General features: G+C 46.9%; 1 protein-coding gene across 1 annotated transcript in view; it reads right to left on the bottom strand.

The window, feature by feature from the left end:
- Positions 1–14,812, bottom strand: part of SLIT3 (slit guidance ligand 3) — a 723,374-nt gene that overhangs the window by 434,459 nt on the left and 274,103 nt on the right. The gene's annotated exons all lie outside the window — the stretch shown is intronic.

The raw sequence follows: 14,812 nt of genomic DNA, 5'->3' as shown, positions 1-14,812 counted from the left end.
GCCCTCCAAAGGAAACTCCATGGGGATAAAAAGTAAACGAGTGGTTACCTGGGCTCTGCAGAGGAACAAGGGGAGTGACTGCTAATGGGTGGTGGGTTTCTCTTCGAGGTGATGGATATGCTCTGGAATTAGATCCTTGTGAAGGCAGCACAACAAGGTGAACAGTCCTAAAGCTGAATTCTGTACTTTATAATAAAGAATACTACGTTATTTGAATCTGAAAGAAAGGGAAAGCCATCTACTGGGAAGAGAATAGTTCAAAACACAGTTCGATGTACTGAAGAGTCCAGCTGTGTGTTCTGGAAGGAGGCTACTTTTTGCAGCCTCTTTGGTATCATCGACCACAGCAATAAACATCGCTTCCTTGGCTCCCCACTGCATAAGCTTATCTTCTCTGGAGAAGCAGTCCCTGTCCATCACAGCAAGGGAAGGACTCCTCCACGGTGTGGAGTTGAGTCACTGGGTAACGCTAAGGTTTCACCTGGGTCAGCAGTTCATACGGTCTCCTCCTCACTCCGTGTGAAACAGCTGTGGCTGGACACGTGCATGAGAAGGCCAAGTTCTCCCGGGGGAAAAGCTTCTGGGGGCTGTGCGTTTTATTTCTAAGAGCTTCAAGTTTTCAGCAGCAGTGGACACTTGTAAAACTTCAAGGCACCCAACTTGATTTTTAGACTGTTTCCGACAGCGACAGAGGATGAGAGTGCATTGCTATGTATCTCACCATGCTGAGCAGACCTAAATTCAAGATGGGGGTGGGAAGGGAGGTGATGGTGGGAGAGTGGACCTGGGGACCTGGACCAGTGGGTGGCAGTCTGGGAGCTGTGGGTGAGATGATCATCTCCAAAGTGCAAGCTGGGTGCAGCTTAACTACTTCCTCACTGCCCGGACTTTCCCTCACCTCCAGGAAAGTGCACTTGTTTGCTGCTTCAACAAGGAGCAAAAGAGAATTATTACTATCACTTCTAAGATCTTCCCAAATATATCACTTCTGAGATCTTCCCAAATATAGTCCAGGCAGAAGAAAAAGGACTGATATAAAGTGATGTACTTTGTAGAAGTGCTGATGTTCTAAGACCTGGGCGCACACCTGGGCACTCCTCTCCACACCTCGAAGAACACTGCCTGACACAGGGTGGAACTCGATAAGAATGCTCTGAAGGACGGAGTGAATAAACGAATGAATGAATGCATGAATAGGTGCTTTTTCAGCATTTCTGTGTGCTAGCTGGGCTTCCCAGGTGGCTCAGTGGTGAAGAGTCCATCTGGCAATTCAGGAGATACGGGTTTGGTCCCTGGGTCAGAAGATTAAACAGCAACCCACTTCAATATTCTTGTGTGGGAAATCCCATGCACAGAGGAGCCTGGCGGACTACGATCCACTGGGTCACAACAGAGTCAGCCTGACTTAGTGACTAAACAACAACAGAAATGTACTAGCTACTTCACCAGGTTTCTAATTCAGTGCCATGTTTTGAAGGCAAAGAGGTGTTAAGTAACTCGCCCCAAGTCACACAGCTGATTCAGGATCCAAGTCGCAGCAAGCACACAGGAAGCACCCCGCCTCACCAGCGAGCGAGCGGCCCCGTTCTGCGTCCCCGCGGCTCCCAGTGCTCACCTCCGTTTGCTGTCTACACAGCACAGTGCAGGTCATGCTCTCTTTTCTGTCATCTCCAACTATACTGTGAGATCTGAGAGGCTGGGGCTAAATGCGCTTTGCTCATTGCTATATCCCTGGTGATAGAGTCCTCAATATATCACTCAGTATAGACATATTGCCTTAACAAGTGGGAATGAATTGATGAGTTGGACTTCTATAGATCGAACAGAGAAGGCAGAATATGAGCAGACTCTGATGGGCGGAGAAGTGGAAGGTGGTGTAGAGAGGGACACCCTGCCCCCAAGGTATCTTGTCTGTGTATTTCACTGCAGGTAAAGTGGTGGTATTGCTGAAAGGGACTGTAACTTGCCAGGGATCTCAAGGCAAATTAGGGGGCACCAGGGTTTGGCAGGGGAACATCTGTACAGCACATTGTGAGTGTCAGATGAAAGGCGTGCATAGAGAAGCAAAGATCACAGCATCACTTCTGCAGAAATGAAACATTCCTAAATTAATACAAGGAGGGAGGTGAGGCTCTCAGAATCAGATAGACTACAGAGGGTACTGGCTCGCTTCCATGCTGCTTTCGAAGTGAGTAGGTAAGTGGGTAAAAGTAAGACAGAAGCGGGAGCGACAGCACACAGCCTATTTGAAACTACTGCAGATCCCCAACCTCACAGGTGTGCTCTGGGCCGGTCAGAGTCGAGAGGTGGACAGCACATTTAGGAAAGCATAAGGAAAGCCACGGGAGGCGTGGCAATCACTTTCTCCTTGCCCTTCACCCCAAATACATTCTTGTGAGCACCGGAATCTGCTTGGCAGCAAGCAGCAGTGCCCCCTCACGAAGGGAGGCTGATGCTTCCTCTCCATCTCTCTTCATCGCTAAACCCTGTTCTTGCAAGTATTATGGTATTATGAGCCCCATGTGTGTAAAATTAAAAACAAAAGTGATTTCTTCTTAGAGATGATTCTCCTGCCCCCCTTTTCTCCACCCTCCCCTACCTTCTATTTTCCCTGCCCCCTCCCCAGGCCAAAAGCCCTATTTAGCAGCTGGGTGCCTGTCCCATACTGCCAAAAACACCATTTGCTTTCGATATTCTGGGCTTTGCCACAGGGATTCTACTCTGGCCAGAGTCAAGACGCACTAATTCCAACATTATTTTTACTGGCGACTTCACTTCTTTAAGGAGGATTCAAGTACTATTTGTAGATTGGGGTGGGAGGCAGGGAACCACAACAATGCATACTTAAAAAATATACCTCTCCACCTGGATGCCCTGTAGGCATCTCAGACTCAACACATCCCAGACTGACTCCAGACCACCTCCTCAAGCCACCTCTTTGTCCTTTTGCTGGTAAACAATACGCCCATTCCTGCTCTTTCCCTTTTTAAATCTGTCTCCAAGTCCTGTGAATTTTTCGGTTGAAATGTTTCTTGAATCCAATCTTTCCTCCATCTCTGTGACTGTCTGGCTTAACATAAGGCCCTGTCTATAAGGAGGTCTTTGCCTTCAACAGCCTCTAAAGGTCTTCTCAGCATGAATCTAATCATCTTTCCAGTTATCCTCATATCCATTTTCCATGATGATTCCGTCAATCCAATTGATCTGACCGAATTACGCCGTCACCCCTTGCATGTGATGTGTGTGTTCCTGTTTTTGGATCCTCACACACAAGACGGCTTCTTTCTGTGTCGGGAGACTTGCTGTGCTCACCCCTGGCTGCTCTGGCCCCTGCGCTCCGGCCGCCCAGCACACAGCTCCTTGGAGATCCCACGGTGCCCCAGGGATGCACTGTGTGGGCATACCCTCTCCCAGGGTGTCACTGACTTGAGAACAGGATCAGGTTACAGCAACTTAGCAGAGTATCTAGTAAACATTTGTGGAGGAAGAAAGGAGCAGGCAGGAAGCAAGGAAAGAAGGAGAGAAGAGGGAGTCCCGACGGTCCAATGGTTAAGAATCTGCCTGTTGATGCAGGGGACGTGGGCTCCAGCCACGTACCACAGCTCAGCCCGTGTGCCACAACTCTTGAAGACCACCAGCCACAACCACGGAGCCCACGAGCCATGACGACCGAAGCCCGGGGACGCTTAGAGCCCGTGCTCTGCAACAAGAGAAGCCCCCACAGTGACAGGCCCATGCACCTCAACCAAGAGCAGCCCCAGCTTGCCACAGCTAGAGAAAGCCTGCACCCAGCAGGGAAGACCCAGCATAGCCAAGAATGAATGAATGGATAAATAAAAGAAAAGGCCAACTTCTGCTCCATCGCTGCTTTCAAGATCCACATACTATCCCTCAAACTCATTTAATTTCTTTGAATGTCCCTCAAAGCACAGAATCCACAGCAGACAAAGGTGTGGATATTCACACTCCGCCATAGTGGCCTTGGACTTAACCTCTCAAAGCCTCAGGATGCTCCTTGAGCAGGGAATCATTAGCTCCCTACAAACACTTGCCTACAGGTTTGACTCTGGGATAAGGTATAAAGCATTCTGATAACAGAACCAGGGATTTGGTAAGCATTCAATTATTGACTTTTAATGATTATTTCTTATATTGTCCTTAGGGATTTTTACTCAATACAGCTCCTCAAACTATAAGACAGTCTCTGCCCTGGTGAAGCTGGTCGTGTGTGTGGAGGGGGGCGGGGGCAGGGGGAGTGCAGGTTGATGAGAGGTTTTCTTAAACCAGACTTCTTGTAACTTCAGCATCACCAGAGATAAGACAATTCACAGCAATACTTATTTGGTTTGCCTACAGGCTTCTCCTAGTGTTGCTGCCAAGGATTCAACACTATTTGTATTTTTTAGCTTTGAATATGAAAAGTGAGATCAGATCTGAGTTCTAGTAGAGTAATACACATGAAATCCATAGTATTTTTGCTCAGATAGCAGTCATATTAAGTGGTTATAGTTATCACTTCTATCTTGTCTCTGCAGGTGGCATGAAATTCTTCTGAAAGGAATCACAGTCTGGAAAAGGGAACCCAGGCCCCTTGCCCCAGTGTTTTGGCTGCTTGGAAAAATATGCCACCTACTTGACATACTATTTTTGAAATCTGGAGCATCAGATTTGACTGAGTCAAGAGCAGGCCAGAGTTTGGAGCCCTTGGAAGCTGAGTAATGCCCTGACCAGCAGAGTGTTGAACCTTTAGTGGTTGGCTGAAAATCCAGCTTTTTAAAATTGAAGTATAGTTGCTGTACAATATTTTATAAGTTACAGGTGTACAATATAGTGATTTACAATTTTTAAAGATTCTTCTCCATTTACACTCACTATAAAATACTGGCTATATTCCCTGTTGTACAATACTCCTTATAAGCTTATTTTACACCTAATAGTTTGTACATCTTACTAACCCACGCCTATGTTGCTCCTCCCCTCACCACTATAACCACTAGTTTGTTCTCTTTATCTGTAAGTCTGCTTCTTTTTTGTTATATTCACTAGTTTGTTGTATTTTTTAGACTGCACATATAAGTTGATATCATCCGGGATTTGTCTTTCTCTGTCTGACTTATTTCACTTAGCATAATAACCTCGACAATCATCCATATTGCTGCAAACAGCAAAATTTCACTTTTTAATGTTTGAATAGTATTCCATTGAACATGTGTATATACCTAAGAGTCCATCAACAGATGAGTGGATAATGAAACCCAGAGGACAGTCAGATGACATTCTTAGGAAAGTCAACAACCTCTAAGAGGACCACTGAAATTGCTATGGAAAGAGGAGACATTCCTATGTTAGTCAATACCTATGTCACATGAGCTTTCTCAGGAGGTATGAAAATGTTCAGAGCTGGATAATATATGAGCCCAAATATATAAGCAAAATTATAAAAGCATAACATGCATTCCAAATTTAGTCTTTTCCTGTTAAGTATTTAATACCTGAACTGTATGACAAGATTAGATGATCCTGGCATATGTTAATCTTAAATTAATGTAAAACCAACAACAACAAAAAAGCTATTCCTAAATAGGTAACTGATGTTTTTGATTATTATAACTAAGTTTCAATTATCCTTTAAATGCACACTTAGACACTGTTATCTCATTGTTTATAATAAAGAATACTGTACTAAAAAAAGTGCTTTAATTGTTCTGCAAATTTATGCTATTTAATGTGTGATATACCTATAATTTACCATGTTTGCTATGATGGGACTGTGGGACTCCTCCAAAAATAAGAGCACTTAGGGTTTCTCAGGCCCTAAGATGACCAGAGCAGGTCAGCAGGGATCAATATACATATTTACTGTATTACTGTGTTTACAAAAGTATTCTTTGTTTGACTTTTGGTTTCCTATGTAATTAACACCTCCTCTGGCCCTCAAAAAAGCTATATAAGCAAGAAAAACCTAGAAGCAACAGAAATGGAGAAGTGAAGAGGATAATCCCAAGTGTAGAGAGACTATAATCTTTCAAATGATCATGAAAGGACGTATGAGAAGCACTTGTCAGCCCACAGGAAGTGCAGTCTAGGGTGCCAGCCTCTCTGCAGGAAAGCTGGGAAGTTTCTCCCCGTCCAGAGGTTTACTGCAGGGGTAAGAAGTGACATTAAGAGACAGAAGCTGACACTTGGGGTTGACAGACAGGCAGCACTTCATCTGTCAGATGAAAACCTAAATTTAGAAGTGGGTGAAACAGAAACAAAATAAAGTGTTTCAGTGGATCTCAGGGTGGGTTTGTGGTGGTGTTTTTATTTGCTGTCTTTGGCTCCACTGTGGTCGAGAAGTGCTACCAGGAGCATGTGTTCTTTACCAGGGAGGTGGCAGCCTTGCCGCGTCAGGAGTGGACGTTGGTTTCCTGGCATTGCTGAGCACTGTATTCCTTCTTGGCGTTTCCTTTTCTCCCCATTCTTCCCTTATGTAAATGACACGGCTCCAGGAAAGATAAAAAAAGAGGTGTGTGAGTAGAAAAGCATTTTCTCCAGGCAGCCCTTTGCTGCCTTCAGTGGACTAAACACATTGGCAGACCCCAGATTTGCTAGACCACAGTGCTTAAAGTCAAGGGCTCCTTCACCACTCTTCTCACTTACGGTCCAAACCGAAATAAAGGAGAGCTATTCAACACTTAGTTATATCTCTTCACATACACATACCCAAAGCTCTTTCTTGAAAGAGCCTTACTCGCCCATTATCAGTTATTCTGGGTTTTTCCAAAACAAAAATCTCATTGCGTTTCCTCTTATCGCCTTTGATCCTGTCCGTCCATCCACCCGTCCATCCGTCCATCCATTCATCTACCCATCCACTCATCTTTCCAATAATTATTGTTTGTGACCAGCTTTCCAAGCACAAAGTTGGCCCATGTTTCTTTGAAATCACTGGGTCTGTGCCAAGATAGTTTATTCATTCAACAGATATCCTTTCAGTCTCTGTGAAATACCAAGGTCTCTGATAGGCTATCAGAATGTGGTGATCAGCCAGACTGCCACTGTATCTGTCTTAATAAAATTCACAGTCAAATAAAATGCCAATTAACGTGAGGATTTGCCTACCCACTGACCTCTGAATTGGAAACTGTGCAGCCTATAATATTAATAGCACTTTTTTTCAGCTACATAACAGTGCTCATACTGAGCTTGATGCCAACTGTAGTGTTTAGATTCTCTCTCTCACTGGGAAGGGAACGCCACTGGTATCACAGTCAGATCACATCCACCGCTTCTAGAAGTTTTCATGTACCGGACACATAATAGACAGAAATACATGCTGAATGAATTTGTTGGTTTTATTTCTTTTATGTTTCACTATTAGGGTCAGCATCGTTCTAGCCCTCTACTATCTTTATGAAGCGGTTTGTTATCTGACATAATCTGTTACTTGCTTTTTAAAAACAAAAAAATATGAAAAGACCACAAGAAAGCCATCAAGATCTACATTCAAATCATTGGGAAAAAATATGGAAAACTGAAATCTGGCTATACCAGAAAGTTCATGTCAACTTTTGAACTTGTCAGAACTAATCAAGAGTAGACTTTTTGGGTCCTTTAGAACAGGAAAGGAAAGGGAAACCAAACATTCAATGGGTCAATTTAGATTCATGAAAAAATAGAAAGGAATAAAAATGAAAGCCAACAGAATTAATGTTAGTTTGATGCAAAAATAAATCACCATTTAAAAAAAGTCTCTAGCCCATTTCCCCCCCTCTACAAGACACTGTGGGGCCGTATGTGTGCCGTGCTAAGTCATATATAAAAGAGTAAATCAGAGCTGTGGGTGCCATGTCTCAATCTCTATTTAAGTTTTCTCCTGCCCAGGAGTGACTCCAAGAAGGAAATGAAATCTCAGTGGGGGATCCTGTAGCTGATTAGCTTTTACCTTCCAGAGGAGATGTCAATCATGTTAATTGGAATCAATAGACAGCTGTTGGGGAGGCCCAGGATAATTAAGCAAGTCATAAAGGGTAGAATTAGAGTTCCCTCTAAAAATTAAAAGGGATCCCACTGTTTGCTAAAATTTTAAGTCACTCTGGCTACCTAGACCTATTCTGATTTAAACTTACTGATCAAAGAGAGGCCAACTTTTGTGCAGAGGGAAGAAGGGCATATGTTCATCCTGTGGGAAGGAGGAAAATCCACTGTTTGGCAGTGAACTTCCACAGCACACCAAGGGGAGATCTGTATGTGTGGCTTTTGAGCTTATGAGCCAGGTTGTTCTATAGAGCTGGGGTGGAGGGGGGAGGTGGGGTGGGGAGGGAGAGAGAGAAAGAGAGAGTGAGCTTAGGCACTAGTCCTCTGAGCTCTTGTCCTTTTCAAGCTGTTGTCCCCTAAGCAACCTACAGAATCTACCATCTGTGAGCCGGGTCTTCCCAGAGGGTGGTGCAAGGCAAACTTCACAGGAGCAGGAGGAAAGAAGGCACCCTGACAGCACCTTACGCTGACCAGACATCCTCAGCCCTCTCCAGAAAGATGCCTCCCTGCCAGAGAATGTCTTCACAGAGATGCATGTGCATTTGGACACCTCCTTTAAAACTTGAAAGGGAATTCACATCCCACCACCAGCACCCCCTCCCTCCCCCTGCACGCGCGTGCACACACACACATACACACACACACACACACATTTGCTTAAAGACAAAGAAGGGCTCCTTCACCCACATGGCAACATGAAAAGAAAATGAAATTCTGTCCCAGGGCTTGTGAGTTTTTTTTTCCCTTCCTTTTCCTGAGTCAATGAATGCCAGATGTTCTCACAAAAACGTCTTCATATCTTCAGGACAGCCTGAGAGCGTACTATTTATTATTGCTCAGAGGTCAAGAGGCCATAACAGATTTATAAGAAGGCTGTGGTCACCCTTTGTGTCTCCTATACTTAGGAGTTATACGAGGCAAGAGTCAAAGATGGCTCTTCCCGCTACACACTTGACTTCCTCAGGGCCAATTTGCTGGGTCAGATTAAGAGCAGAGGTGCCTTCCCCGCCTTAGGCGAAAGCATGTCAAAGCCGGCGAAGCTGCATCAGACTTTCCAACTGTCTGAAGAACTAAGGGAGGGAAAACATGCAAAAGAATACAGAGTGTGAGGGCCATTAAGTCCATCTGTCAACAATCTGAAAAATGCGGGTGGGTCACACTCTTTTTGGCCTTGACCTGGCAATGTCTCAGCCCCAATAAGCCATCGCGTGGTTAAGGTCTTCCAAGGTTGAACTGGGTTCGAAGAAGAAGGAAGGTAGATTTCACTCTGCACAACCTAACCCAAGCCTCCTCCCAGACCACTGCTGAAATGCTGTATCATTGCCTCTGTCTGGTGACTGCAAATTCAATCAGCCTTTGCATAGGGATCGCCCGCCCACCTCCGCCCCGTCTGCTTCAAAGCACAGGTGGATGTGGCAGAGAGCCATGGCCTCCAGGTAAACATGCTGAAAGGCACTGACCTCTATGGGAGGGTGGGTCTTATGTGGCCTGCACATCCGAGAGGCTTGGCAACAGGCACCGGGTGGACCATGAGAGAACAGGGCCCAGGGTTCTGGGGCCAGTGCGGAGGGCGCTCTACCTGTAGAGTCTGTGGGCTGTTTCCTGTGCCTGTGAATGCTCTTCTGAGATAAACTCTGTGCCTAGAGTCGGCCTCCCTTTCCTAAGGTTTTCCCAAACAAACAAGACACTACTGATTTCAACCTGGCTCCTGAATGAATAGATTCGATCAAAAGATTCAGCTGAGGAAACAAGTTTCCTTCCTCTCCCTTCACAAGAAAAACTGAGGTTGTGTCTGTGTCTCTGATTTTTAAGAAATCACTTGAATTCAGTAATTTGATTTCCATTTCAACTTCTAGTCTAAATTTTGAAAAAGGTATTGTTACCTCTTGTTTTACTCATGCAACTGCTTCTTGATCACTTTCTTCTTTCTAGGGGAGTTCTTTAGGCTACTGAGATGGCTTTGGATGACAGGGTAAGTATTTGAAGATGAAGAAAATAAATTGTGTATAATATATTCTGTATTTTAATGGATGGCTTCACCCTCTACTACATCTGGTCCCATCACTTCATGGCAAATAGATGGGGAAACAGTGGAAAGAGTGGCAGACTTTATTTTTGGGGGCTCCAAAATCACTGCAGATGGTGACTGAGCCATGAAATTAAAAGGCACTTGCTGCTTGGGAGAAAAGCCGTGACCAACCGAGTCGTTTCGTTTAGCCGCTCAGCCGCGTCCGACTCTTAGCGACACCCTGGACTCCAGCCCGCCAGGCTCCTCTGTCCGTGGGATTTCCCAGGCGAGAGTCCTGGAGTGGACTGCCATTTCCTCCTCCAGTCAATATGCGCAGGGACCCATAAACTTCTTAATTTCATCACCGCTTTGCTGCGGCGTTGCCAGCAGCGCGCTGTTCGCTGGCCATGCTGAATCCTGTTGCTAAGCGGCCTTCTGCGGCTGTTGCTCAGACACCCGGCTGTGTCTGACTCTCCGCAACCCCGCGGACTGCCCCACAACAGGCCTCCTGGCCCCCTTGGAGTTCGTCCAAATTCCCGTCCATCGAGAGGCCTCCGTGGTGGCTCAGACGGTAAAGAAGCCCCCTGAGAAGACCTGGCCGGCTTCTGGGTGTATTCCTTCTCAATCTGCTTCAGCCTGCTGCGGCCTTCTCCAGCGTCAGCTCTGTCTTGGCGGCCTGGGTCTTCTTCAGCTCGAGCCTCATCTGCTCCGACTCGGCCTTCAGCTTGCTCACTGCGGCCTCGTGGTCGCGCGCGGCCCTCTGCTCTCCTCCTCCCGAGGAGCCCCCGCTCCACCAGCTGCTGCTCCCGCTGCGAGTTCACGCTGACCAGCTCCCCTCTCAGCCTGTGCGCCTGCGCCTCCTTGTCCGCAAGCACCTGTGAGTCTCGTTTCTTGAACTCTTGGATGTGATTTTCATGCTCCATATTGGCAGTGTGGAGCTGATTCTCCAGGTTTCCGATTTCCCAGCATATTAAAAAGCAGAGACTTTGCTGACAAAGGTCCATCTAGGCAAAGCTATGGTTTTTCCAGTAGTCATGTATGCATGTGAGAGTTGGGCTATAAAGAAAGCTGAACGAAGAAGACTTGATGCTTTTGAATTGTGGTGTTGGAGAAGACTCTTGAGAGTCCCTTGGACTGCAAGGAGATCCAACCAGTCCATCCTACAGGAAATCAGTCCTGAATATTCACTGGAAGGACTGCTAGTGAATCTGGAGCTCCAGCACTCTGGCCACCTGATGGGAAGAGCCAGCTCCCTGGGAAGGCCCCGCCGGTGGGGGACCGCGGGCACAGGTTGGAGGGCCGGCAGACGAGGCGGCTGACCACCCTGAGCGACTCCCGGAGACGGTGGGCGCAGGGGCCTGGGGTCACAGAGTCAGACACAGCTTGGCGACGGAACAACAGTAACGCCCAGTGTAACGCTATTAGGAGTTGGGGCCTTTGGAAAGTGTGTAAGCAACAAGACAGAGCCCTCCTGAGGGGGGAGCCCACAGGGTTCTCCAGTCCTCCTCCTGCCACATGAGGATACAGGCAAAGGTCAGCAGTCTGCAACCTGGAAGAAGGTTCTCACCAGACACTAAACCTGGACTTTCCAGCCTTCAGACTTGTGAGAAATAAATTTCTATTGTCTATAAGCCACTAAGAATTTATGCTATTTTGTTGCTAAGATAACCCAGGGCCTATGAATGTGTACATATTTCAAAGTGGGGTCTTTGACGATCAAATCAACACGAAGTCATTAACATGGGCCTTAGTCCAACATGACATAAGACAGGGAGAAACAGGAGAAGATGGCAGTGTACAGATGGAAGCAGAGATGGAAGTATTGCTCCCCAAGCCAAGGAGCACACTTGGAAGAGTCAAGGGAGGGTGCTTTGCCAGAGCCTCCAAGGGAACCCGGCCTTAGCCACACCTTGGCTTTGGGATCCTGTCCTCCACAACTATGAGAGGGTCAGTTTCTGTTTTAAGCCACCCATTTGGTCATAATTTGTTACATCAGCCTTAAGAAACTGTGCCACTCCCCTAGTCCAGGCCCAAGCGTCTTTTAAGACCAGTATTTTCTTCCTCTGACACATCCTCTTAACTGGGGCCAGAGTTATTATGTTAAAAGTTCATACTTTTTTCAAGATAAAGTCCAAACTGTTTTATATTATACAGGTCCTTCTTTTGTAATCTAGCCCTTATCACCATTCTAGCTCCTACTTCTCTTTCATGGGAATCCTTTACTCCAGCCATAAAGGAGGATGTCTGCCAGGCTCTCATGGACCTCTTTTTAAAAAATACTTATTTATTTGGCTGCATCGAGTTGTAGCAGTTTCAGCATGCAGGCTAAGTCGTCCCGTGGCATGTGGGATCTAAGTTTCCCAACCAGGGACAGAACTCACGTCCCCTGAGTTGCAAGGCAGACTCCACCACTGGACCACCGGGGAAGTCCTTCTCTTGGACTTCTTGCTATTCGCTTTTTTTCTGCTAAGAACACTGGAACCCCTTGTTTGCCTAATTCCTACACGTCCTCTCAGTTACAGTTCAAGGTTTATCTCCTTTTGAAATCCCTTCTTTGAAATCCCTGACCTAGAGGTCCATTTTCTGTGTTCATGACACATACCTTTGTTATATTTCTTATCATGTTGAACAAATATGGAATTCTCTAGATCGTGAATTCTTTGAAGTCAGCACCTGCCTGGTGGCCCCAGTACCTGGCATACAGGCTAGAAATAGTAGGGCAACAGGCCCCAGCCTTTCTGGCACCAGGGACGGTGCTTCCACATGGAAGGCAATTCCTCCACAGAATAGGGGTAGGGGATGGTTTTGGTTTTGCCCACCACTCTCCTTCTGCCATGTGGTTTGACTTCTAACAGGTCATGGGCTGGTACCAGCCCATGGCCTAGGGGTTAGGGATCCCTGTAGTAGGGAATCACTACATGTCTGTTGAACAAATACATTTTAAAAAATGAAAGACTGAATATCTGATAAATTTCAATATGGTCATTTCTCAACTGGGAAAGGAAACTGTGGGGCTGGCGGTGGGGAGGAGGAATTGGTCCTGCCATTCACATTTCATGAAGGGACGAACCATGCGCCAAGTAGCACGAAGCCCTGGGGATGCACCGTGGTAAGACAAAGCCCTTGCTTCCCAGAGCCTTTCACTGTAGGGAGATGGATAACAGCTGAGTAAATAAGTATATTTCAGATACAGACACATGCTAAGAGAAATAAAATGGGGTAACTGCTAAGAAATAAAACCAGGTAATAGCCCCTATTTCAGAGGAGGTGACATTTGGGATTAGACGTGAATAATGTGCTCAGTGAAAAGCTGTATGGAGGCTGAGCAAAGCCCAAAGGCAGTGAGAGCCTCACCTGTTCACGTAAGAGCAAGAGGGCGAGAGAGGCGGCGGCTTACGTGCCCGGGGCAAAGGCACGGGAAGAAGTCAGAGACGGAGGCCGTGCTCGGAGCTGGAGGGCTTCACCCACAGTGTCAGGGACCTGGGATTCTCTGCAGATGCAGTGGGTCACAAGTGGAGGCGGGCTTCAGCAGAGACAAGGTACCATCTGACCTAGGTTCTCCCTGGATACGGACAGTAGAGAGCAGAGTGGCATGGAAGAAGCTGGTTAGGCAGCTTCCGTGGTCATCCAGGGGGGAGCTGAAGGGGCGTGGAGGGGGGTGTCCCAGCTTCTCTCCTCAGGTGAGGGCACTGCACAGAAAGGGATGTGAGTAGGTCGTGGGGCCTTTGCTGTGGCAGCAGGAGCCTAGCTTTCTCCTGGACCCGGTAGATAAACAGAAGGCTCCTACTGCATCCTCAGGCTGTGTGGATTCTGGGCTGAGCAGGCCTTCCAGCAAAGACAGAGCGGGGCAGAGGTCAAAAGATTCCTTGATTATGAAGCCAGTCCTTGTTCCTTCTGCACTCCATTAAATGCATATGTTTATACACACTTATGCGTGTGTTGCCCTCCCAAACCACCTTCAGGGAGGCCCAGGGGTGGCTGCCTTATTTTTCAGTGTAGGCTGCTGAGTGAGCTTGCGATCACATCGCCATCAATAGAGAGGTCTGACTTACAAATTATTTACTGCTTACTATGGATCATTGGCCACCTCCCAGATAGTCAGAGTGGGCAGTCTTAAAAAAAAAAATTTAAATGAAGCTCACAGTGACTTCAGCATTAACTGCCATTAACCATTGGCATTAGCCGTTAACCTGGCTTCCAGGATTTGTGTCTATTTGAGGCAGAACGCCTGCCGTTCTTGCAGCTGCTGATTTCATGGTTTCTACTTTATAATCACTCTAAGGGACAGGGGAGCAGACTGGCAGAGCTGAGGGTACCCTGTGACTGACTTCACAGCCCTGACAAGGGGAAGGGTACCCTAGTAGGGGAGGAGGGACGGTGCCACAAAGGTGGGCTCAGCTGAGAGTAAAAACACCCACATGCTCTTCTCAACTGCGCCACCCACAAGCAGTGCGACCTTGATGGGCCTAATCCCTCTGAGCCTCAGTTTTCTCAGCGGTAAAACAGAAGAATGCCATCTACCTTACCTGTCCCTTTAATGGTAGGAACGTTGTAAGTGAAATGGTGTGCCCGCGCTCAGTTGCTCAGTTCTGTCTGACTCTTTGCATCCCAGTGGACTGTAGCCCACCAGGCTGCTCTGTCCAGGGAATTTTCCAGGCAAGAATACTGGAGTAGGTTGCCATTTCCTCCTCCAGGGGATCTTCCTGACCCAGGGATCTAACCTGTGTTTCCTGCATCTCCTGCAGTGACAGATGCATTCTTTACCACTGAGCCATCTGGGAAGCC

Source organism: Odocoileus virginianus, chromosome 14, assembly GCF_023699985.2.
Source record: "Odocoileus virginianus isolate 20LAN1187 ecotype Illinois chromosome 14, Ovbor_1.2, whole genome shotgun sequence".
In the NCBI taxonomy this organism is placed as follows: Eukaryota; Metazoa; Chordata; class Mammalia; order Artiodactyla; family Cervidae; genus Odocoileus; species Odocoileus virginianus.
Note: the sequence above shows the minus strand (reverse complement) of the source record. Positions and strands in the feature narration are given on the sequence as shown.